General features: G+C 40.6%; 2 long non-coding RNA genes and 1 pseudogene across 2 annotated transcripts in view; all 3 read right to left on the bottom strand.

Annotated features, from left to right (window-relative positions):
• LOC139185207 (uncharacterized) overlaps nt 1–19,289 on the bottom strand; it is a 145,430-nt gene that overhangs the window by 49,412 nt on the left and 76,729 nt on the right. The gene's annotated exons all lie outside the window — the stretch shown is intronic.
• Nucleotides 1–19,289, bottom strand: part of LOC139185206 (uncharacterized) — a 99,824-nt gene that overhangs the window by 35,873 nt on the left and 44,662 nt on the right. The gene's annotated exons all lie outside the window — the stretch shown is intronic.
• LOC139185205 (glycine cleavage system H protein, mitochondrial pseudogene) lies at nt 616–18,325 on the bottom strand (annotated as a pseudogene).

Genomic DNA, 19,289 nt, shown 5'->3' with positions numbered 1-19,289 from the left:
CACCAGCAGAATCTGTCTGATGTAACTATTTTGGAACTCTGGAGTTTATGGAAGGCTTGCAACTTCCAGGGGAAGACTTGGATAGTAATTGCAGTTAATTCAGTCAATTTCAGTTCTTAGCACAGAAGCAATTACCAATCTCCTACCCTAACCACCTGGTAGGTAGGTAGCTGTGCATTTGTTCCTAGAGGAGCTTGCCTACAGCTTCCAGGAGCCAGTGTGAGCAAAAAGGACGCTATCCTCCAAATATCAGGGACCAGTGATCTGATTGCTGCTTCCGATCACAGAAGCGCAGACCAAGAGGCAAACAGTCATTGTGATTGCACCTCCTCCCATTATCGCAAACCTCTCCCTTTCTGACTGAACAGGTTTCTGGGAGAATTTAAAAGGTGAGGGAGTGCTCTCCACCAGGAATTCTCTGGTGGCCTATTGGTTAGGATTCTGAGCTTTTACTGCCATAGCCTGGGTTCAGTCCCTGCTTGGGGAAATGAGATCCTACAAGCTATTTAGCACAACATATATATATATATATATATATATATATATATATATATATGTAAAACAACATATATATATATATATATATGTAAAACACACGGCATATATATATATATATATATATATATAACACACATATAAGCATATATTTATATAAGCATATAAATACATGGCTTTTATAAATAAAAGGCTGACACTCTCCCCCACACACTTCGTTTTTTGCTTTTTTTCCCTTTTTTGGGAGCCAGACATTAAAGACTAGGACATTCAAAAACAACTGTATCTATAAGGAAATTTAGAAAGCAACTGTGCAAGCCAAAGGCTCAGAAAAGACCTAAGAAGACCTTTAAGTTTACATCTCAGGCTGATCCTCAGCACAGAGACAACTTACAATTAAAAAAATAAACTAGCAATCCTTGCGGAAAGGGGAGAATCTGACTTTCAGAGTTTCCACATTATTACATTCAAATATCCAGTATTCAGCTACCAAAAAAAAAAAAAAAAAGGCATACAAAGAAACAATAAAGTATGAGCCATTCAAAGGGAAAAAAATCAGCAGAAACTGACCTTGGAAAAGCCAAGATGGCAGATATACTAGACAAAGACCTTAAAATAACTGTCTTAAAGATGCTCAAAGAACTAAAGGAAAATGTGAAGAAAGTCAGGAAAACAATTGGTGAGTGAAATAAAAATATCAAGAGATAGAAAACTTTAAAAAATAATTCTTGAGCTGAAAATAACAATAACCTGAAAAATTCACTGGAGAGATTCAAAGGCAGATTTGAGCAGGCAGAAGTAAGACTCAGTGAGCTTGAAGATAGGACAATGGAAATTATCAAGTCTGAGGAACAGAAGAAAAATTGAAGAAAAGTGGACAGAGCCTGTGGGTCAACATCAAGTGGTCCAACTTATGGACCAGGGGGATCTTAGAAGAAGATGAGAGAGAAAGGAAGAGAGAGAATATTTTTTTAAATAATGATTAAAAATTTTTCCAAATTTGACAAAAGATATGAGCATGAACATCCAAGAAGCTCAATAAGCTCTAAGTTAGATGACCCAGAGACATATTAAGTTGCTCCACAAATCTGTGCACAGTGTTCTTTATGACTTTTCTCTACCACACACCACCTCACTTCCAATTTGACTCCACCCTCCTCCCACCATTTCCCGCACTTCTTGGTGTTAATCTAAAGATAAAGATAAGACAATGCACTCAATTCAGAGAAGTGCCACTTGGGCAGTTGAAGTTGACATAAACTTATACACCAGAGATGAAATCAGCTCTCCAGAGGAAAACTTCTTAAAGCTACTCATGCCTGCAGTCTGAATTGAAGATACCTAAGTTGGAGTTACGGAGAAGGCGATGGCACCCCACTCCAGTACTCTTGCCTGAAAAATCCCATGGACGGAGGAGCCTGGTAGGCTGCAGTCCACGGGGTCGCGAAGAGTCGGACATGATTGAGCGACTTCCCTTTCACTTTTCACTTTCATGCATTGGAGAAGGAAATGGCAACCCACTCCAGTTTTCTTGCCTGGAGAATCCCAGGGACAGGGGAGCCTGGTGGGCTGCCGTCTATGGGGTCGCACAGAGTCGGACAGGACTGAAGCGACTTACCAGCAGCAGCAGCAGCAAGTTGGAGTTACAGGAAGAACCACTCTCTCTATCACCAGAAAGCAGACAAATTAAGTGCAATCCATAAAACTCATCTACAAACTTGAGAAACTTCAATGTACAAGGAAGTTCTTTTTCTTGATGTTACAATAAAAAATGAAAACAGAAGTGCACCCCATTAAGTCTAGAAATAGGAGGGTTAAAATATAAAGATATGTCACTTTCTCTTGAGCAATCTGCAGGAGAAAGACAACAGGAAAATTTGGTCCAAGTTAAATATTCCTTAGCTGAGATAGATGACAAATTGTCTATGATTTTGAAGAATATGTTAACATCTACCCAATCTCATTGCCCAAATGCACAATTTATATTCAAACTGGAATTTCAATTGGAAGGAAAGTTATGACCAACCTAGATAGCATATTCAAAAGCAGAGACATTACTTTGCCAACAAAGGTTTGTCTAGTTAAGGCTATGGTTTTTCCTGTGGTCATGTATGGATGTGAGAGTTGGACTGTGAAGAAGGCTGAGCGCTGAAGAATTGATGCTTTTGAACTGTGGTGTTGGAGAAGACTCTTGAGAGTCCCTTGGACTGCAAGGAGATCCAACCAGTCCATTCTGAGGGAGATCAGCCCTGGGATTTCTTTGGAAGGAATGATGCTAAAGCTGAAACTCCAGTACTTTGGCCACCTCATGTGAAGAGTTGACTCATTGGAAAAGATTCTGATGCTGGGAGGGACTGGGGGCAAGAGGAGAAGGGGACGAGAGAGGATGAGATGGCTGGATGGCATCACTGACTCGATGGACGTGAGTCTGAGTGAACCCTGGGAATTGGTGATGGACAGGGAGGCCTGGCATGCTGCGATTCATGGGGTTGCAAAGAGTCGGACACGACTGAGCAACTGATCTGATCTGATCTGATATTCAAACTGCATTTGAATATTTGAAATATTCATTCCAGTATTATTTTACCTATAGTCCAAATTCAGATGTAAATGGTCTAAATATTCCAATTAAGAGTTGAAGATCAATTAGATTGGATTTTTTTTTTTAAAAAGCAATACACAACTGTCTGCTGCCTACAGGAAATGCATTCTAGATATAAAAACACAGAGAAGTTCTAAGAAAATGGGGAGAAGAAAGATACACCATGCTAGCAAATCAAAAGAAAGTTTGAGCTATATTGATATCAAAGCAGATTTCAAAGTAAAGCATATTACCAGGAATAAAGAACGTCATTTCATGACAATAAAAGTGTCAATTCATATAAACTCTTAACAACCCTAAATGTTTATGCATTTAATAACAGTGCTTCCAAATACATGAAGCAAAAACTGGTAGAAATATGAGAAGTAGACAAACCCACAGTTACAGTCAGCAATTTAGTGTCTCTACAAAAGATGTGAAAGATCTGCCCATTGATAACTACAAACTGAAACTTCGTCGAAAAAATTTAAAAGACATAAATAAAATGAGAGATACACCTTGTTCATTGATTGGAAGACTCGATATTGTTAGATGTTATTCTCTCCAAATTAATTTATAAATTCAATACAATCTCAATCAAAATCCCAGCTGGCTTTTTCTGGGAATTGACAAACTGATTCTAAAATTCATATGGAAATGCAAATGACTGAGAATTAACAAAACAACTTTGAAAAAGAACAACGTTGGAGAACAAATGTTACTTAATTTCAAAACTATAGTAATCAAGAGTGTGATATTGTTCCCCAATCTTGGAAAGTTAAATATATACCTACTTCATGACCCAGCCATTTCTCCAAAAAATATTTATCCAAGAGACTCCTGCAGACACATGTGCAGAGTGAACTCAGAGCTAGGGCTTAGCTCTCTAAATAGGCACCATGTGTGGCCATGTAGATTACAGTAGTATATCCTTTTTTGACTTCTCAAATTTTCTAAATCTCTGTTTTATCTTCATTGGAACTCAAGATATGGAAAACATCTAGAGATGTCTCTGGCCTACACAACTGCACACAGATGTTGGGGGGGGGTTGGTACACTATACAGTATCCTGTTAAGCTTTAAAAAGAACATCTCAGCATTGTAAATGATTTCCTTTCTACTTTTGCCACTTGATTCTAAGAACAATTTCTTCCCAGAAGACTCATTAAGTAAATTGTCACTGCACTTAAATTCAACTGAAGCACAGATTATTTGATTTCAGCAAAACTGTCATAAATAAGGCTCATTACAATTATAGTAGTTCATTTTCTTCTGATGACTTGGTTTAGAAGCAGTGATTAGTTTCATCCCATCACTAAGCATTTATTCATCTGACTTGTGCTCTGATCCTGGCTGTTGAGAGTTCTCTTGGTTTTCCAGCAAGTTTACCTTTATTTTCATCAAGGACAAGAATCATCATATTTCAGGATTGGGAATATTATCTAACTTTAATCCCTACTTGATGTTTGAATTCCCTCCACAATACCCTTGCAAAATGATCTTTCATCCTGTGTCTGAATAACTCTAATGTTAAAGAATTCATTATTTCTTATGGCAGTATATTTTATCTATGGGCTACTCTGGGCATTTGAAAATACTTGCTTAAACTGAGCTGAAAAATGTCTCCCCATAGCTCTTCCCCATTGGTCTTATAGCAATCCGAGAACCACCACTGATCAAGTCAATTCTCTTTTCCCCATGACACCTCCTCAAATGATAACACAGCTCTGTCATCCATCCCCATCACACTTTGGTCTGCTCTGTTCTCTGCTAAATATCTCTAGTTCCTTCTCTAAGCACCTTTGATCATCAGATAAATAACACTTACTAGCATCACTCATCCCACCAGGAAGATATTGATTCAACTATAACTAGAAGCACATGAGCATTATCAGAATCTTAATTCAGTCCACACATTTTTTTTCTGAGCTCCTAGCTCACACTTTATTTGCAGGATAAAACTGTTCTTGAAGCTACTAAATCTTTAAGTATTCTGAAAACCATTCAAGCATCACCAGCAAGCATCACTTAATTCAGATGAGTCAGAGGATTTTGAGAAGATTCTCAAGTTCTCTTGGCATCCTGCAGAGAAGCATCTTTGGACCCAGTTACAGCTGGACGTTCAGTGGGGCTGTTCTCAATTTGAGTACTTCAGAGAAGGAGAGAGGAGCGTCTTGATTTCCAAGTGAGCAGGTATCTTGCTAGTCTCTACCCTTCACCTGAGGTTACCTTCAAATGCTAATGTCAAGTCCCCTACAGCACTGAGCCAACGAAGTTGCCCTCTGTGGGATATAACTTGATAAGGCACTCCTGTTTGGCCTCCACGTTGTGGTGATCCTACTTTCTATCTCCCCTGGTGTGTTCCTTTCATGGGAACGCTTCCTAACAAACCATTTTTACACAAATCCTAGCCTCAAGGTCAACTTTGGGGATCCACTTCACTCCCATGTCACCATCAAGCAGTCCCTGGATATCAGTGGTTATTCTAGAATCCCAACCTGAAGCTCTACTTGCTAGGTCACTCCTGAATCCAAGTTATCTTAATTTGTTCCCTTGAAAGAAGGCCCTGAGATAAAGACCTTGGTACCAATCGTTTATTTATTTATTCAGGCTATGCTGGGTCTTCGTTGCAGTGTGTGGGCTTCTCACTTTGGTGGCTTCTCTTGTTGCAGAGCGCAGGCTCTAAGGCATGCAGGCTTTAGTAGTTGTGGTGCATAGGCTTAGGTGCCCCATGTCATGTGAGATCTTCCCGGACCAGGGATCAAACCCATGTCCCCTGCATTGGCCTTGGCAGGCAGATTCTTAACCACTGAACCACCAAGGAAGTCCCCAGATAGTTTATTTGGTATGTGATCCTAGGAAGTAGGAGTAAAGGAGTGGGAAGTGTGACAAAGGTTTGGTGAAATCCTTTCAGGGTCCTTGGTAGAAACACTCAACTGTCACTAGCATATTCCTCCCTGCATTTGTATAACTAGTGTCTTCTAGGTCCTCCAGGGGACCACAATAGGTCAACAGATTCTTGGTCACATCCTTGAGGCCTCAGCTCAGATAACCAGGCTATCTCAGCTGTGGTCCTTCAATATGATGCTCTAGTTGGCCAGCCCAGGCTTGCCAACATGGAGGCAGAGGTCCTAATACATAGATCAGAAACACACAAGGACTCTGGAGACCAGAGCTCAGAACTAGCACATGGTCACTTTTGTACGAGGAAAGAACAAATCTGACTTCACGTTGGATCTGTCTCTTTTACTTTAACCTTTGTATTCTACCGCTTTTGCTACAAGTTAATCACTAAAAGGATGCTGCCCATAGCTTCTGTGTATAGGGAAGCTATAGGCAACACCCCTTTTAGCGATTAACTACTTAATGCCCCCTCTCTGAGAACCCTGCCTCCCATGCCTGAGTGTTTAAGCTAAAACACCTTCGCTCAAGCTCGAAGGAAACATTCTGACCAGGATCACCTGTGAATGGCTGCAAGAAAGAGAAAATTAACACATCCTGTCTGGAAATGTTTGCAACAACCCATCCCCTTTTTTCTTTACCTCTTCACCTCCCTTCTTTGTTCTATAAAAGAGAGCCTGGGCAACATGCTTCTTTAGGACACTAGTCCATCATCTTCTCAGTCTCTGGCTTTCCAAAGAAAGTTACTATTCTTTGCCCAAACACCTCATCTCTTGACTGATTGGCCTGTGGAGCAGTGGGCAGTATGAGCCAGTAACACTTTCACTCATTCTATTGGCCAAAATAAGTCACAGTGCCAACCCAGATTCAAGGGAAGGGAAAACAGACTCCATCTTTTCATGAAAGGAGGTTTAAACTCACATTGCAAAAGGCATGGGTACAGGGAGTAGCGAAAAATTGTGGGTATTCCTTTAAACTACTACAAAAAGCTATGTAGAAACTAAAAGCAATAAATTACTGCCATACACAGCATGGATAACTCTCACAAGTAGTGCTGAATGAAATAAACCAGACATCAAATAATGTATACTGTACTATCCTATTAATGTAAATTCAGAAACAGGAAAAACTTAAGTATAGGGTTTATAGATACATGCTGAATAAAGTATTTTTTTAAGTTGTTTCAAAGTAGTTAATTTAGGGGTTCCATTTTCACTCCTCAATAGATTTTATGTATTTCTCATATGCTTCTTCACTCATTAGTTCATCTAGTTCTGAAGGGTTACTGAATGTCATCTTGATCAGCCAAACATCTTCATAATAAGACTTGTTGACAAGTCCTGGATTTTCTGCTAGAGCCTTATTAATTTCAGTTACTTCTCCTGATAAAGGAGAATAGAGTTCACTAGCAGCTTTCACACTTTCCAAAGCACCAAATTCCTCTTGTTTGTTCAACTTTGTCCCAACTTCAGGCAGACTACAGTAAACAACATCTCCCAAAGCTTCCCGTGCAAAATTGCTGATTCCCACTGTTCCAACACCATTTTCTGTTGTTACCCATTCGTGTTTTTCTGTGAATTTCCACACTGACAGCAGAGCAGGGCCGGTGCGCAGCGCCCAGACGGCATCCGCTCGCACTTCCCAGGGCCGGGGCGAGCAGGGCGCGCTGGGTGCAGAGATGGCGCGCAGGCTGCCGACCGCGGCCCGCACGCTCCGCACCGCGTGCAGCGCCATGTTTGCTGAATAAAGTATTTTTTTACTTTTTATTTTGTATTAAGGTATAGTTGCTTAACAATGTTGTGATGGTTTCAGGTGAACAGCAAAGGGACTCAGCCATACATAATACATATATCCATTCTCCCCCAAACTCGTCTGCCATTTAGGTTGCCACGTAACATTGAGAAGAGTTTCATATGCTATACAGTAGGTCCTTATTGGTTATCCATTTTAAATATAGCAGTTATGTACATGTTCATCACAAATTCCCCAAGTATCCCTTCCTCCCATCCTTCCTCCCAGCAACCATGAATTTGTTCTCTAAGACTATGAGTATCTTTCTGCTTTTAAGTAAGTTCATTTGTTTCATTTCTTTGCAGATTCCACGTATAAGGGATGTCATAATGATATTTCTCCTTTGACTTACTTTATTCAGTATGACAGTCTCTAGGTCCATCCTTATTGCTGCAAATAGCATTATTTCATTCTTTTTAATGGATGAATAATATTCCATTGTAGGTATGTCACACATCTTCTATATCCATTCCTTGTCAATGCACATTTTGGTTGCTTCCCCGTCTTGGCTATTACAAACAATGCAGTGAACATTGCGATGAACATTTGGGCGCATGTATCCTTTCAGATTATGTTTTTCTCTGGATATACGCTTGGGAGTGGGATTGCAGGCTCATACAGTAGCTCTATTTCTAGTTTTTTAAGAAGCCTCCATACTGTTCTCCACAGTGGCTGCACCAAAGATGGTGGAGTAGAAGGACAGGTGCTCATTTTCTCCTGCAAGAGCACCGTAATCACAACTCGCTGCTGAACGACCATCGACAGGAGGATGCGGGAACCCACCAAAGAAAGACACCCCACATTCAAAGAAAAAGGAGAAGCTGCAACAAAACGGTAGGAAGGGCACAATCACGATAAAATGAAATCCCATATCCACCGGATAAGTGACCCGCAAGCGAGAACAATAATACCAAAGAAGTTCTCCCAGTGGCGTGAAGGTTCTGAGCCCCACGTCAGGCTTCCCGACCTGGAGATCCAGCAAAGATACAGTCAGACTCAAACCCAGGGAACCTGACTTTGAAAGCCAGTGGGATGGAATAAAGTAGTTTTTAAAGAAGGGGAATGATTAGTGTTAGGATGGTAGTTACTTTGGGATTGGTAGTTACTTTAAGAATAGTGGAAAGACATCATGACTGACAAGCAACACGCAGCAGCTTCTGGGTTATTGGCAGTGCTCCATTTCTTAACCTGAGTAATAATTAGCTGGGTGTTCATTTAAAATCATTAAGTGGTAGATTTATGCCTTATTTGTCTTTGTGTTATATCTCATGATAAAAAAATTAAATACTGTATGATACGGGCATAAGAATAAAAAATGGACAGTGGAGCAAAGAACTGAGAAACAATTTACACCCACAGATGAGAATTAGATATACAGTAAATATTGCATCACAATTTAATGACAAAGGAAGGACATGTTGTTTAAAAGAAGATGCTGGAAAGACTGATTCACTACAGGGAGAAAAATAAAACTGAATTCCCTACTTTCTAACGTGTACAGAGAGCTCCAAAAAATTAATGACCTCAAGGCAAAAGGTTATAAGCTAATGGTAAATATTGTGGATTAATGTCTTTCTGACATACAAGGCAAGGAAGGACTTCTAAAGAAAAGTACAAGAAGAAATCATAAGGCCAAAGCTAATTAAGTTAATTGCATCAAATTAAGAAGCTGTATTCACTGAAGCACATCATGATCAAAGTTGACAAACAGATGACAAACTAAACATTATTTGTTCTATCTAAAACTTATTTTTTTAAATGAATATCTAACATATACAAGGAACTCTTAAAAGATTAAAAAACAGGAACCCCAAAAGATAAATGGGCAAAGGAAATGAAAAGATGATTTACAGAAGGAGAAATAAAAAAAGCTGGCAAGCATGTGAAGAGAAGCTCACACTTACTACTTATCAGAATAATGCAAAGTTTTTAAAATAATAAGATATTACTTTACTAAGCTGGCAAAAATAATAAAGCTGAGAATACCAAGTATTGGCAACCAAGTATTGGCAGGGATGTGGGGATAGTAGAACCTCTTATACAGTTGGTGGGCGTGTGAACTGGTGCAAAAAGGCTAGAGAACAATCAGACAGTTCTTAGTTATATGTCATTGCATTTCGTGGCCAGCAAGCCCCACTTCTGGATGTATGTTTCAAAAAAAATTCCACTTAAATTCACAGGATGACATCACTAAGAAGGTTTATTCCACTGTTTGTGGTGGTAAGGAGCTAGAGGGACCCAATTGGAAAATAAGAAGGAGTACTGTACTACAGTTAGAAGCAACAATTACACATACCAGAGCAATATGCATCACGCCAAGTAAAAACAGGAAGGAAATAATGAGACTTAGAGCACATATCACTTATATAAATAAATATACCATACCCAACAGACAATAACATCTTACAAAAACACGTACAACTGAAAGAAAGCACATACATTGAACTGGATGGTTTTCTGTAAGGGGAAAGAGGCAAAGACCTATGGGACAACATTAAACTCACCAACATTCTCATTATAGGGGTCCCAGGAGGAGAAGAGAGAGAGAGAAAGGACCTGAGCAGTTATTTGAAGAGATAATAGCTGAAAGTTTCTCTATCGTAGAAAAGGAAATGGTCACCCAAGTCCAGGAAGCACGGAGAGTCCCAGGTAGGATAAACCCAAGGAAGAGCACACTGAGACATGTAGTAATCAAACTGACAAAAACTAAAAGCAACAAGGGGAAAATGACAAAGAACATTCAAGGAGACTTCCATAAGGTTATCAACTGATTTCTCAGTGGAAACTCTGCAGGCCAGAACAGAGTGGCATGATATGTTTAAAACGATAAAGGGAAAGAAGCTACAACCAAGAATACTCTACCCAGCAAGGCTCTCATTCAGATTTTTTTGAGAAATCAAAAGCTTTACAGACAAGCAAAAGCTAATAGAATTCAGCACCACCAAGCCAGCTTTTCAACAAATGCTAAAGGACTGCCACTAGGCACGGATGAGACTAGCAACTTAAAATAACCTTGCACACATATAGACTGCTATATCAAAACCTCATGGGAACAGCAAACCTCAAAACTACAATAGACACACACACAAAAGAGAAAGCAACCCAAACATGACATTAAAGATGGTCATCAAACCACAAGAGAAGAGAACAAAAGAGGAAGAGAAGGAAAAAAAGACCTACAAAATCAAAGCCAAGGGACTTCCCTGGTGGTCCAGCAGTTAAGAATCCACCTTCCAATGCAGGAAACACGTGTTCAATCCCTGGTCCAGGAGGATCACAAATGGCCCATGCATCACAACTACTGAGCCCATGAGTTGCAACTACGGAAGCCCAAGCACACTGGAGTCTGTGATTTGCAACAAGAGAAGCCACCACAACGAGAAGTCTGAGCACCTCAAGAAAGCCCTCATGCAGAAACAAATTATTTATATTTTAAAAATAAAATAAAATTAATTAATAATAAAAATAAATAAAGTGGATAACCAACAAGGACCTATTGTATAGCACAGTATTATGTAACAAGCTAAATGGGAAAAGAATTTGAAAAAGAATAGATACATGTATATGCATAACTGAATCACTTTGGTGTACATCTCAAACCATCACAACCTTGTCAATCAACTATACTCCAACATAAAATAAAAAGTTTTTTTAAAAAACAACAAAGTTCCCTCAAAACAAAGGGAAAACCTCAAAGAGAACAGGGAGGTTTGAAATGAAAAATAAAATCTTCCTTCCTCCATAGTTTTTCTCTTCATGGCATCTGCTGCTAATGTGAATGTGTGTATTGCACATTTTGTAGAAAAATACTGGATCACTTACTAGCACATTTTTTTTTAAATTTCTATCACATTATTCTCTACCTTTTTCTCTTTGCTTCAGAATCTATTTTGGACACATCCTTTTAAGCACCTACAAACCTATCTCCTTTATTAACAGCGATACTATATTGATATCCTTCAACTTAAGTGTCCTACTAATAGATATTTAAATTTGCTTTTTAAGTTGTTTGCTATTAAACAAGTTCACTCTTCAAATTGCTATTAAACAATATCTTGCAAACATTTTGCACATAAATTTCGGGGAAATTTTAGCAAGCATATTCACAATGTAAACCCCAAGTAGTGAAATTTCTCAATCCACACAGTCAAAATATACATACAATTAAATATTTGATAGATATCACCAAACTGCTTTCCCATAAGTTGCAACAAAATAAAGCCCCATCAAAAAACATCTAAAAGTACTTACTTCCCCATAATTTTGCCAGCTCTGGATATTATGAAGCTTTTCTTTTTCTCCAATCTAAAAGTTGAAAGATTATTGATGTTTTGATCTCCATGTTTTTAAATATGAATGAGATGAATATGTTTCCATAATTTTATAAACCATTTATACTTTTCCTGTGAACTGTCTGTTCTTATAACTTGCCTATATTCTTCTGAGTTGTTTTACTTTCTCTCATTCATTTGCATGAGGATTATTTTGCAAATTAAGGCAATTAGCCATTTTATCATATGTTCTGCAATTACACTTTCACAGTCTGTCTTGTCTTTTGCCAAACAGAAGTTCAAATTTTTACACAAATTTTTCAATCTGTTCCTTTATGGCTTCTGGGAACAGATATTAAATTTTATTTTGTCACTTGAAAGTTTAAGTGCTTTTCTGAGAGGGCTGATTGAAGTGTCTGAGGTAAAAGGGAGAAGGGGAATAATTGAGACAGTTGCCACTTTAAGGCAGAACAAGGAAGTTAAACCAAGAGGTGGCAGGGGTGTTGGTGGCAGTAGAAATAGTAGCCCAGCTGAGGTCCATTCCAAGGGGGAAGCACCCAGCAGAGCCTGCTGGGTCCTTTCGCTTAGTGGGAGCTCTTAGCTACACCAGTGAGCAGCCCAGACTGGTCATGAGATCTGACAAAACACACCTAGTTCTTTCTGGTCACATCAGGGAAGGGACTTCCCAGCTAACTGAAATTCATAATTTCAGTTAAAATTGATCATTATCTGGGTCTTTGGAGACATTTCAAAATAGGGTGTCATTGTTTATTAAGCTGGCAAAATTGAGCGTACTTATAAACCTCTCAGTTTGAGTTTCTCCATCAAGTGTCCAAGAGAGATGAAGACTGAAAAATAATCATAAACGTGTCTTAAACTTTGCAAATTGGGTGATGTTGAAACCGGCCAGTGAAGGCCAGTGACAGAGCAGCTCCATTAGCAATTTAATTAGAGTGCTTTTGAAACCTCCTATGGCAGTGAGGGTAGAACTGTGGTCATTTGGTCATGTGGTCATGTGGTCATTTGGTTGAACGCATCTCAGTTTTGGATTTGTGATAGAGAAGGACATTGACAGGTGGTTAGCACTGTGTATCGCACAAACCGATGATGTCAGCCTCGCCTTCTGGATTTACCTCTCCAACCTTCCCCGACACACCGCTGAACATCTGGCAGGGGTGAAGGAGCTCTACAGGGCTAACAAAAAATCAGAAGGAAGTTTTCATGTCCCCCAGCTGCCCTACAAGAGGTTTGCTGTTACAAATGTCACAAAACTTGGATTACGTAGCCTGGAAGTGAATTGTACCTATATATATTAAAGAAAACAATTAAAGAAAACTGGGGTTGAGGAGGCTTCTCTGGTGGTCCATTGGCTAAAACTTCACACTCCCAATGCAGGGGGCCTGGGTTCAATCGCTGGTGAGGGAACTAGATCCCGCATTCCACATCTAAAACTCAGTGCGGCCAAATAAACATTAAAAAAAAAAAAAAAAAGAACTGAATTGTACTGTGGATTTTTCTGTCTCTTGCAATTCTCTCATTCTGTTTTATACTTTACTAGCATTTGTATGTTACTGGCAATTTTTGAAGATAAGGTGTGAGATGGAAGAGGAGAGTTCTAGGCTGAGCCCTATGGGCAATTCTGATAAATGATGAAGAATTACAATCTTCTGAGTCATTCCACTGCACCATTGCAAAAAAAATGGCCTAAGGGAAAAACAAAAACAAAAAACTCCTCTTTACGATGAAAACTACCCCACAATGGATTTTACACATGTTGATAATCCAAGTCATCCTAGTGCACTATGCTTCGTTTGAGGCGAACAACTTACAAATGCAGCAACAGCCCCAGCTAAATGGAAAAACCACTTAACAATAAATTACAGCCATGTGACCCAGAAAAGGGCTGAATATTTCTAATGGCTACTGGAATCTCAAAGCAAACAGAAAATCTTTCATTTACAAAAAAAAAAAAAAATCAGTGAAACAGCTCAGGAAGAAAGTGATGGAGTAGGAAACTTACTGCCTGAAAAGGACAAGTCCCAGAGATATGGAAACCTCCTAATTACAGCATGTAAAATTATAGTGAGTAAAATACATGGACAGACTCGACACAAGACACTGAAAACTGTCCATAGCAGGATACATTGATGTATTTATGACTTCTCATATGATCCTAAAAAGGTTTTTATGTAATAAACTGAAAACAACCTCTTCTGTATCCAGGTTGGTAAGTTGACAGCTTTCACCAATGAATGTCATGCTACAACATTCATTAATGGGTAAATAACAGTAAAATTCAAGAAAAATTTTCTACTGCAAAGTGGTACCTGAGACCATCAAAAGCCAAGATAAATCTCCTATTTTGTTCAGTATCTGGAAATGAAAGGTGTATCTCGGAGGATATTGGCACTGGTACTGATGGTGCCCTGTGGACGGTTGGCTTTTATAAAATGCTTTGCCCCTTGTGTAAGACGAGAGAGTCCTGACAGAATCACAACACACTGCTTTCTTCCCAGAAAGGTGATGGTGTCAAAAAGTCTAGGAGATCAAATGAAAAAGTTCTGGATGGTGGTACAAAAATGGTCAACTTGGGACTTCCCTGGCAGTCCAGTGATTAGGGATCCATCCGCCTTCCAACTCAGGGGGTGGAGGTTCAATCCTCGGTCAGGTACTAAGATCCCACAAGCTGCAGAGCAACCAAGCTGGCACGCCACAACTATTGAGCCTCCATGCCACTACTAAGACCTGATGCAGCCAAAAATAACATAAATTAAATTTTTTAAAAAATGGTAAAGAATCTGCCTGCAATGCAGGAGACCCAGGTTCAATCCCTGGGTCGGGAAGATCCCCTGGAGAAGAGAATGGCTGCCCACTCCTGTATTCTTGCCTGGAGAATTCTATGGACAGAGGAGCCTGGCAGATTACAGTCCATGAGATCACAGAGTTGGACACAACTGAGAGACTAACACTTTCACAACTTTATAAACAATGACCTGGTCACTCAAGAGTGTCTTTGAAGCTGGAGTTAAACCTGAACAAAGAACATACAAAAATCTCTGTTACATAGTGAAGCCTCTGGGCTCAGCAGAGGTAGACTTCTAACAGGGTGCTGTGCATGCTCAGTAGCTCAGGGGTGTCAGACCCTTTGCAACCCCAAGAACTACAGCCTGCCTGGCTCCTTTGTCCATGGGATTTTCCAGGCAAGAATACTGGAGTGGATGGTCAGGGTGTTTAAGCTCAAAGGTGAATGCCTGGAGTATGTTCCAGAAAGTCCTGGGCCAGATTTTGCTGAGTGCTTTAAAGATAATATGGAGAAGGAAATGGCAACCCACTCCAGTACTCTTGCCTGGAAAATCCCATGGACAGAGAAGCCTGGTAAACTACAATCCATGGGATCGCAAAGAGTTGGACACGACTGAGCGACTTCACTTCACTTCACTTTAAAGATAATAATGACTGCAGAAACCCATCTACCTAGAAGACCCTTTCTTTCACACGAGCCAGTTGAACAAGCCAATGAATGGCTGGGGAAAAATATTTTGGTTTCAATTGACAAGATTTAAAAGGAAATGAAATCTTTGGAAAAATCATGTTGTAAAAGGAGATCTTAAAGTGTTTCTGCTCCTGTTTGGACTTGAGAGTGAGGAAGAGAGTAGGTAAGTATGAAAGTCCCAGCTTACTGGGATCATTACATGGGGTAGGAAAAAAGAAAGTCGACGTGTAGAAAAGAGAAAAAAGTTGAGGTGATATGGGAAAAAATCATTGGATCATACTATTCTCCTCCCATAGGAAGCATTCTATAGGAAACTCTCTAGTGGGTGTCCTCCAAATCCACCCCGTTAGTCTGAGTACACACTTATGATGACATAAACCAGCCTTTCTTGCCTCTATCTCCTGCTTAGTTTAGGCAATCAGTGTTCAGGTGCCTGTTCCAATTCTCTATCAAGGGCTTGCCAGGTGGCTCAGTGGTAAAGAATCTGCCTGCCAGTGCAGGAGATGCAGGAGATGAGGGTTGGATTCCTGGATTGGGAAGATCCCCTGGAAGAGGAAATGGCAACCCACTCCAGTACTGTTGCCTGAAAAATCCTATGGACAGAGGAACCTGGTGGGCTATGATCCATGGGGTCACAAAGAGTCAGACACAACTGAGTGACTGAGTACATTCTCTATCAAACTATTACTCTGAGGATGAGTGTGTTCCTTGAGCTGAAGAAATGTGACTCAGTGGTACAAATTAATACAGTATCTTGTTAACTGAGGTAAATAACATGATCATCAGAAAACTAATCCACCAGGGTTTGCATACAAAGTATATCAGCCCCTTCATAGGTGAGCCCCACTAGGCATTTATAGGAAGAATAATCCCCCTTCTTCAGAGTAAACAAGTGTTATCACAGCTTTTATCCAGTCCATTGGTTTAGGAATAATCTCCCGTGCGAATGGTTCATACGTAGATATCTGTATTTGTTTAGTAGTGAGCTGTGGGTACTACATCAACAAAAATGTATTCTTCCATTTTGCAATATTCTAAGCCAAGGATGTTGTCCCTAAATCAGTGACTCTCACAATCTTTTATTTTAAATTTTTAGTTATTTATTTGCTTGTTTCATTTTTGACTGCAGAGTTTTCGTTGCTGTGCTCAAGCTTTCTCTAGTCGCAGCAGGTGGGAGATGACTACTTCACACTCTACGCTCTGGTTTCAGTGGATTCTTGGTCTTGCTGTCTTCCAACCTGGACAAACTTCTTAGTGACCAGAGGTTGTAGACATGCTGTCTGCTGTCCCAGCAAAAAATTTTCCCTTCAGAGGTGGCCCTAAGGCTAGCGACCACATCTCAGACTGGCTGGATCTGAACTTGGTTCATCATCAGATGCTACTCCATCACTCTTCTACTTCCGGTTTAGCTATTACAGATAAGCAGTCAGTTCGGTCAGTTCAGTCACTCAGTCATGTCCAAGTCTTTGCAACCCCATGAACCACAGCACACCAGGCCTCCCTGTCCATCACCAACTCCCGGAGTTCACCCAAACCCATGTCCATTGAGTCGGTGATGCCATCCTCTGTCATCCCCTTCTCTTCCTGCCCTCAATCTTTCCCAGCATCAGGGTCTTTTCAAATGAGTCAGTTCTTCACATCAGGTGGCCAAAGTATTGGAGTTTCAGCTTCAGCATTAGTCCTTCCAATGAACACCCAGGACTGATCTCTTTTAGGATGGACTGGTTGGATCTCCTTGCAGTCCAAGGGACTCTCAAGAGTCTTCTCCATTACAGATAATAATAACCACGAATTGTATATGTAACTTGCTTCTTGTTATTTTCCATTTCCTTATGTACCCAGTGAGCCAACTCCTCAGCATCTGAGTCTACCATTTCTAAATTCCAATAATAACTTTTACCTCTACCGACTGATCACAGTGCTGACTTAGTTCCATACTGTGGATAACTTGGTAGCCATCCAGGAATTGAAGGTTTGTCAATCCCTGCCCTCTCAGCCTTTTTCTTCCCAAACCATGTGTTTCAGTAAGTCAGGGTTGATCTAGCAAATCCCAATCCAGATTTCAACTGCAAAATTAGCCAAATGTGAAGCTGGGGGAATAGCGCATAAAACCACCCTCACTCCTGACACCAACTGCAATTTTGGAGAGCCTCAAATTTCAATACTTCACTGCTGCTGCTACTGCTGCTAAGTCACTTCAGTCGTGTCCGACTCTGTGTGAGCCTGTAGACAGCAGCCACCAGGCTCCCCCATCCCTGGGATTCTCCAGGCAAGAACACTGGAGTGGGTTGCCATTTCCTTCTCCAATGCAGGAAAGTGAAAAGTGAAAGTGAAGTCGCTCAGTCGTGTCTGACTCTTCTCGACCCCATGGACTGCAGCCTACCAGGCTCCTCGGTCCATGGGATTTTCCAGGCAAGAGTACTGGAGTGGGGTGCCATTGCCTTCTCCTAGAAGAATTCAAAGGGCTTGCTAGAAGCTGTTATACTCACAGTTTATTACAGGAAGGGGACACAGATTAAAATCAGCCAAGGGGAGAGACACATAGGGCAGAGTGCAGGAAAAGTGCCACATGGGGTTTCTTCTCCCCATGAAGGAAGACAGCATCACTTCCCTGGCATGGATGGATGACAGTACATGCAGAGTATTGCCAACCAGGGAATCTCAAATAAGCCTTGTTATGTAGAGTCTTCGTAACCCACTCCAGTACTCTTGCCTGGAAAATCCCATGGACGGAGGAGCCTGGTAGGCTGCAGTCCATGGGGTCGCTAAGCAGACACGACTGAGCGACTTCACTTTCACTTTTTACTTTCATGCATTGGAGAAGGAAATGGCAACCCACTCCAGTGTTCTTGCCTGGAGAATCCCAGAAATGGGGGAGCCTGGTGGGCTGCCATCTATGGGGTCGCACAGAGTCGGACATGACTGTAGCGACTTAGCAGCAGCAGCAGCATGGAGAGTCTTCACTGGGACCCCATCGTGTAGGCATGGTTGAGTGAAACATGTCTGATCTCAGTTTCCAGCCTCCATAGAAGGTCACAATGTTACCATTCCACTGGCCCAAGGCTCTCATGCAAACAAAGACACTCCATTGGGCATAACATTCCAGGGCTTAGAAATTACCTCCCAGAATCTGGGTGCAAAGACCAGACATCATTTTTGGACAATGGTTAAATTTAAACTCGTGGTTAAATTGCTCACCATCTAACAAGTCTCAAGTGTGTTAGTCACTCAGTTGTGTCCGACTCTTTGCAACCCCATGGACTGTAGCCCACCAGGCTCTTCTGTCCATGGAATTCTCCAGGCAAGAATACAGGAGTGGGTAGCCATTCTCTTCTCCAGGGGATCTTCCCAACCCAGGGATCAAATCTGTGTCTCCTGCATTCCAGGCAGATTCTTTACCATCTGAGCCATCAGGGAAGCCCAAACAAGTCTCAAATCTTACTGAAAATATCCAGGAAGAACAGTCTTCATAAGTACAAAATTTGCAGTATTTCTTTCCTTTCCAAATAAGCATATAGCTGGGTGAAGGATCGTGTGTCTGAATCTGGATTTTCTGCATATCTTGAGAACTTGACTTTGAGGAAAGAGGAAGAACTTTGTGAACTGAATGAAGTAAATCACATGAGATTCACTAGTCTGCCCTAGAAAGTTCTGGATTTATGTGAGAGAAGAGTATCCTACCACTCATTGAAAAGCAACGAACATTCTGCTTAATTTTCAACTTCTTAATGTGCAAGCAAGCTTTCTTCTGTTTAAT

The sequence above is a fragment of the Bos indicus genome, chromosome 10 (genome assembly GCF_029378745.1).
Source record: "Bos indicus isolate NIAB-ARS_2022 breed Sahiwal x Tharparkar chromosome 10, NIAB-ARS_B.indTharparkar_mat_pri_1.0, whole genome shotgun sequence".
NCBI lineage: Eukaryota > Metazoa > Chordata > Mammalia > Artiodactyla > Bovidae > Bos > Bos indicus.
The sequence above is the reverse complement of the archived record's forward strand: the minus strand, read 5'-3'. Positions and strand labels throughout refer to the sequence as shown.